Consider the following 7,281-nt stretch of genomic DNA (forward strand, 5'->3'; position numbering starts at 1 on the left):
GTTGTGGGTTTGAAAAACCCACAGATGTTGCCTATAGCAACAAATCAGATTCTATTTTTTATTTAGTGCATTCTCCAAAATGACAGCTAGAATCTGATTGGTTGCTATAGGCAACATCTCCACATTTTCAAACCTGCAGTTTAGTACATATACCCCTTAGGGGGGCCCAACTCCTCTCATCGTCTAATACAAACGTTTTTACTAGAGATGCTCAGGCTCGGTTCCCCGAGAACAAAACACACCCGAACTTAGCAGTCACATTGTACTGTGTTATATAGGTAAAACACAAAGAGGAGAGCTCCATTGATAGGCCTGGCAGGCTTGGTCTTCTAAATCTGCAGTCACATTGCACTGTGTTATATAGGTAACATACAAAGAGGAGAGCATAATTGCTAATTGTCATTGCTGAAATACAAATAATAGGTCTGGCAGGCTTGGTCTTCTAAATCTGCAGTCACATTGTACTGTGTTATCAAAATGAATTCACAGCAGTGCATAGAAGACCAGGAGCACCAAGCAGCTGCTGGCACCAGTCATGATGATAGTAATCCCTCTACGTCATCTGCTAAAGCCTATGTTAAAGTGCATAGTGTTTTTAAGTCAGGGAAACAAAAAGGTAATAAAACACCTTTTACCTTGGTCAAGAAAAAAAGACCTGTAATCCAGGCAAAGTTATCTGCAGAAAAAATAAAATTGCCAACATGACATTCTACACACGCAGTGGCAAGGAAAGAATGAGGCCGTTGCCTTTATAAGTGCTAGTTCTGTAACTGTCACTGAGGCATCTTCTTGTAAGGTCAGTCATGACCAAGCAAGACCTTGTCATTCGGACTCCAAAAGTGGTTTCCAAATACTTTTACATGTAAAAGCCGAGCTGGAAGAAAACAGTACGGCATTAGAGGAAAATGTATGTTGAGATTCAGAAATTACACAAATCCCTGAGGAGAGTCAAGGCATGAGTGCTATGTGTAATCCTGACCTGTCTGCTAGTGTACCCATAAAGAAGGCCCCTTTCAACATTTTTGCAGATGTGTGCATGAACAGCCGGTGATACACAAATTGAGGATGCCACTTTGGAATTGCAACAGGATGAGGGGAATATTTGTGTAGCTGACAGGGGCGCTAATGAGGATGTTGATGAGGATGATGTTGTTTGTGTAAGTTCTGCACCAGTGGAAGCAGTTCTTGCACGTGATAAGAAGAAGGCCATTGTCATGCCTGGGCATAAGACCCAAAAAAACATCTCTTATGTGCGGAATTATTTTTACCCAAATCCTGACAACAGTTGTCTAGCCATTTGTAGCATTTGTAAAGCCACAGTCAGTAGAGGTAGGGACCATAACCATCTAGGAGCCTCATCCATGTTACGGCATTTGAAGCAAGTTCACGGCAAGCTGTTTGGAAAATCAGAAACTTATGCTAAAAAAATAACAGCAAGCAGTCCATCATCAGCTAGTACCCTTCTATCAGATAGATCCCGACACCTGCAATCTACACCCACAACACCATCCTCATTAATATCTTCAGTAGCAATCGGAATTAGTCCTGCCCAAGTTTCTAAGAATTCTTCAGCGTTAGTCCCACTGCTGCTGCTGGGGGTGACTCTTAATCCCAGAAGCAGACCAAGAAGAAGACTACTAGTAGTTTACAACAATTGACTGTTAAACAATCCTTTGCGAGAGGAAGCAAGTATGAAAGCTGTCACCAAGTCGCAAAGCGGATCACAGACGCCATAGCGTTTATGCTAGTATTAGATCTGCATCCAATATCCACTATTAATGCAGCTGGTTTTAGACAATTACTTGAGGTCTTGTATCTCTGTTACCAAATTCCATCACGACACCATTTTACTAGAAAAGCTATTCCTCACCTCTACTAGAAGGTTCGTAAAAATGTAATTATTGGGCTACAAAATGCCATTCTACCCACTGTACACTTAACCACAGATATGTGGACAAGCGGAACTGGGCAAACTAAAGATTATATGATTGTGACAGCCCACTGGGTTGGTGATTCGACTTCACCAGCAGGAACAGCAGCAACATGTACCCAAGTACGTCACATTTTTCAGAGGCAGGCTACTCTGTGTATCACCGGCTTCACTAAGAGGCATACAGCTGACAATCTGTTACAAAAACTAAGGGATGTCATTGCAACATGGCTTATCCCGCTTGAATTCTCCCCAGGATATGTCATTTCTGATAACACCACCAATATTGTGAGACCATTACAACTGGGTGAATTCCATCACATTCCCTGTTTTGCTCACACAATAAACTTGGTGGTGAAGAGCTTTTTAAAAATGACAGGGACATGCAGGAGATGCTGTCTGTGGCCCGTAAAATATCTGGACATTTCCGGCATTCGGCAACAGCGTGTAGGAGATTGCAACAGTTACAAAAGCAATTTAATTTGCCCTGCCACCAACTGAAGCAAGAGGTGGTGACAAGGTGGAATTCCACCCTGTATATGCTTCTGCGGATGGAGAAACAGAGAGAAGCCATCCACGCTTACTCCACAAGCTATGCCATTGGGAAAGGAGGGGGGATGTATTTTACTCAAGCGCAGTGGAGAATACTTTCTGTGTTGTGCAAGGTGCTGAAACCATTCGAAGTAGTCACCTGTGAAGTGAGTTCAGACACAGCTAGCTTGAGTCAAGTTATTCCCTTAATTAGACTTTTGAAAAAGCAGCTTGAGAAACTGAAGGAGGAGATTAAACAAAGCAATTACGCTAAGTATGTCGGACTTGTAGATCAAGTACTTTATTCGCTTTGCCGGGATCCAAGAGTTATCAAAATCTTGAAATCGGATAGCTACATTTTGGCGACTGTGCTTGATCCTCGGTTTAAGAACTATGTCTTCTCTTTGTTTCCAACTGACCCAGATCTGAAGAGATGCAAGGAGCTGCTGGTGAGCAAGATGACAGCTCAAGTGTTACGTAACAGGACGGCATCTCCTCCTTCACTTTCTCACTCAACTGCTGCTCGGAAAAAATTTAGCTTTCCCAAGAGACCCAGAGATGATGCAGATGAGTCAGCTTAACATTTTGACATCTGGTCTGGTCTAAAAGAATTGACCAAAAAACGTGACACTTCTGCCATAACTCCACCTGATCGTGCTATCAACATCCAAAGGATGGTGGAGGATTATTTTCATGACAGCATAAAAATAGACACATCAGACAGTTCCTTTACATACTGGGAGGAAAAAAAGGGAATTTTGAGACCCATGTAGTAGCAACTCGCTTTGCACTGCCTAAGCTGCCCATCCTCCAGTGTGTATCGGAAAGAGTTTTCAGCACAGCCGGGAACCTTGTCAGCGATCGGCATAGGAGGCTACTTCCTCAAAATGTGGAAAAGATGATGTTCATAAAAATGAACTTCAATTTCCACGAGAAAGGCCTTTCCTGCCAATTACATCAAAATACTGAGACTTCTGTAATGGTGGATTCCAGCGGTGATGAACTAATAATGTGTGAGGATGATGTACAAACTGATGAGGGTGAGGATGAGGTTGAGGATGATGACAACAGCATCTTGCCACAGTAGAGTTCATTAACAGCGCTGTTACCTTAGGTGCCTTAAACCCTTGTTTTGTGGGGGCCCAAACAAACCAAGCACATCAGCCTCAAAAGTGGCACTCCTTGTAGCTGGAGTGCTTGGTTTGTTAAAGTGTGCATGTCCTTTTTAGGATCCAACATAAGGGTGGGTGGGAGGGCAAAAGGACAACTCCATCTTGCACCACTTTTCTTCTCAGCTACCGCTGTGTGCCTATGTTACCTACATGTGCTATATACTGTTGTGTGCTTTGCAAAAAATTTGACAACATTTTGACATCTGGTCTTGTCTACTGTAAAAAAATTGACCAGAAATAGTGACACCTCTGCTGTAACTCCACCTGATCCTACTATCAACTATCAACATCCAAGGAACGGTGGAGGATTATTTTTAATTTTTTTGAACTGTATAAAGACAACAGTTTTATTAACAAAGAACAACATTGCTGGCAGAAGTAATGTAAGTAATGTAAGCATGGATGTCTAAATAGACGTGTATATGTATTACCTTACACTTTTCTGCTGTTTCATCAGTATTGCACAAAGTATTTGTATTCTGCACTTTACGTCAAAAGGACCTAACAATATTATAATTTTTTGTGAATTGGGGCTGATTTGAAGCTCAGTGATGAACTTGCTTTATGCTGTGAATTACAATTACATAGTCTGGCACCCTGGATTGGTCTGGGTCTGATAAAAGCATGCATCCCCAGGGGTATTAGCTGTAGAATTACCACAGTTATCCAAGGAACGGGTGGAGCGATCAAATGAACCATAACTGACTTCATAATCCAAGGACAATTCCATCTTGCACCACTTTTCTTTTCTGCCACTGCTGTGTGGCAATGTGTCCTAGATGTGCTAGGAACTGCCGTGTGTTTCAGTCATTGCTCTGTCACTTAGCATCCAGCCAGGTCGCTGCAGTCTTTGTTTGAAAGTGTATGAAAATAATATTTGGACCAGTGAGGTGATCTAAATTGAATGTAAATGACTTGAAATTAGTGTTATTGAGGTTAATAAAATGTTGGGAGAAAAAAATAAAAAATATGTGATTTTAGCAAAAATAAATAAATAGGGATTTTAGAAAAAATCAGGATCCAAAACCAAAACAATCAAGGGCGGTTTTGCCAAAACCAAAACCAAAACACAAAGTTAGTCTAGATCCAAAACAAAAACCAAAACCAGAACACGGAAGGTCAGTGAACATCTCTAGTTTTTACCACCGCTAATGCCACTATCTTGACATGAAAATTCATATGCTTCACCATAAAACTAGGCGCACTTCTGCCAAGGTAGACCCCTGACTTTGCAAAAGAGCATTTATGCTGCGGTTTTGCTTTTATATTGTTTTTAAATGACCTTTTATGATTTGTATCTGTTCCTGTTAAAATATGTTTAATTCTCTGTATGTTCGAACATGAAGCTTATTATCCTACTGACATTTTCAGGAAATGGGAGTATGGAATTAATTATCATTAAAGTTTGATTTGATGACATTTGAATTTCAAGTATTTTTCAGTGGGTGATACCCGTGACATATTATAGCTGGCATATGACATTTTCATCTGCTCTAGTAATGTGAATATAATACAGAATTTTCAAATTTATTCCAATTTAGTGATGGGTTTCTGGGACCTATACCTGTTGTATGACATCATACAGAAAGTATAGCATGTGGATTCACTGAGTAAATATTTTACTGACAAACTTGCTGAAACCCCAATGTTGGGTACTTATAATATTGGACCAATGACTTTGCTGTCTGTATCCAAAGCACCAAAATGAATTCAAAGCGGGACTTATAAAAACAGATCTGCAGATACCTGGTCACTCTGATGTTTTCTATAAAATGGGGATAATGAGAAAAGCAGCAATCAATGATCTAAGGGGTCTATTTATGACCCAAGTTAAATTGCTCACGTCACTTTTCATTTCTTGTTGCAATAGCAAGAAATTAGTTTACGTGAAAATTTCTTAAAATTGATGAGCTGGGACTGTGGCTCCAATAGGAGCCTGTCCCAATGAACAAGCCATAGTCTGGTAGAATTTGCAATAAAGAGCACAATGTCTACCGGGGAGGGATGCGAAAATCTCTCTCCTGCGATGCTATTACTATAGATATAATGGCTTTTGCAGATGGCATTAACTACAGAGATCAAGCTCCTAATTTTACTTAATAATTAGGGTAAAATCACAGTCTTCATAGACACCTATGGGGACTGGATTTGCGATTAAAGAGGCTGCGAGCACAGCAAATATCTCTTCCATTAATAAATAGCCTGGTTACTGCAGTTTTCAGGGGATTGTAGGTGATAAATAGGCCCCTAAGCACCAGAATAGGGCTGTGTAGTGGTATGTGTCTTCCTTGTCCTTCTCTTAATGTCTATTTTCTTACTACTCCATGTCTATCTCTCTCTTGGCTAACCCCTTCTCTTTCTCTACAGGTCTGAATACGTCAAACTCACTTTCAATCCCCAGGGCCTGAGAGTGTCAAAACCGGAGCTTTATTTAGGGGGTGGAGAATCTAAAAGCAGCTATTTATAGATAGCTGAGCACAAGTTGGAGGCACCGGTGTTTATGTGTTCATTTAGTGTCTACACAGCAGGCACATACTTCTACACACATGAATGCATGTTCACATGTGCCTGATTGATGACAAAAGCATGAGCACACATTAACTTGTTCACGTAGATGCACCCTCATCTTTTTCACTGGCAAATGGAACTGGCAGGCTGCCAGGCAGTCTGTGCTTTTTTACAGATAATAACATGCTAAAGATAGTGATTATACTCCGACAAATCACATAACTATACCCTATGCTTGTGTCTTCTCTCTAATAGAGGGGTTCCTAACCTTTTTCAGCCTGGGACCTGAATTAAGCCTGGGAGTCAGCATCAAAAACCATGGTTTAGTTATTACTTCATTGTGCATCTAGTTTTACTTGTGTTCCTGTAAAATACACCTTTTTTTATTACAGTATAAATAATATTAAAATATGATTCATATATTTTTTTAGTGTTTCGTAGTACAGAATACATGACATATAGACCCACTTTTGTGGGTCACAACCCACAGGTTAAAAGCCTGGGACCTACCCTCACACAGGTCCTTCATATTTCTTTGTCATTCCTTTTCTTATTGTACTCCCATTTCCACATATCCTCTGTGTTTCTACCTCTATGAACATGAAGTGCAGAGTGGAGAAAGAGGAGGTAGCTGGCCAGTTGGTTCGTTAAATAGATGTAATGGGCCCTAGAAACGTTAGGGGCCCTTTAAATTTTTGCTATGGGCCCCCAAAGTTTTAGTAGCACCCCTAATCAGCACCCACACACCCCAACTCTCCACTGACTAGGTACAGGAAGGGCTTTAACTCCCTTGATGTAACTAGGGGGCCAGATATGGTGCAAGGACCAACCTTTCTTCTTACTCATTTCAACCCTCCCCCCACACACACTTCCTATTCAGTTCTTTTCATCTCACAAGGGGACTACAGCGCTATATTTGCTTAATTCTTATTGTGAGACTATATATAACTGTAACAAAACGTGGGTAACCAGCTTCTTGTTTCTTGCTATTTCTAGTGTCAGCTGACGTCACTCTGTACAGTCACCTTCTACTGTCTGTTCTACCCTACAGTAACGTCCAATGTCTGCCTCTGTGGACTGATTCTCTCGGGTCTCTGTATGTCGTCTCTTTGTATATCTCACTCTGTGACGTTACACTGT

Source organism: Mixophyes fleayi, chromosome 1, assembly GCF_038048845.1.
Source record: "Mixophyes fleayi isolate aMixFle1 chromosome 1, aMixFle1.hap1, whole genome shotgun sequence".
NCBI classification, from domain to species: Eukaryota; Metazoa; Chordata; class Amphibia; order Anura; family Limnodynastidae; genus Mixophyes; species Mixophyes fleayi.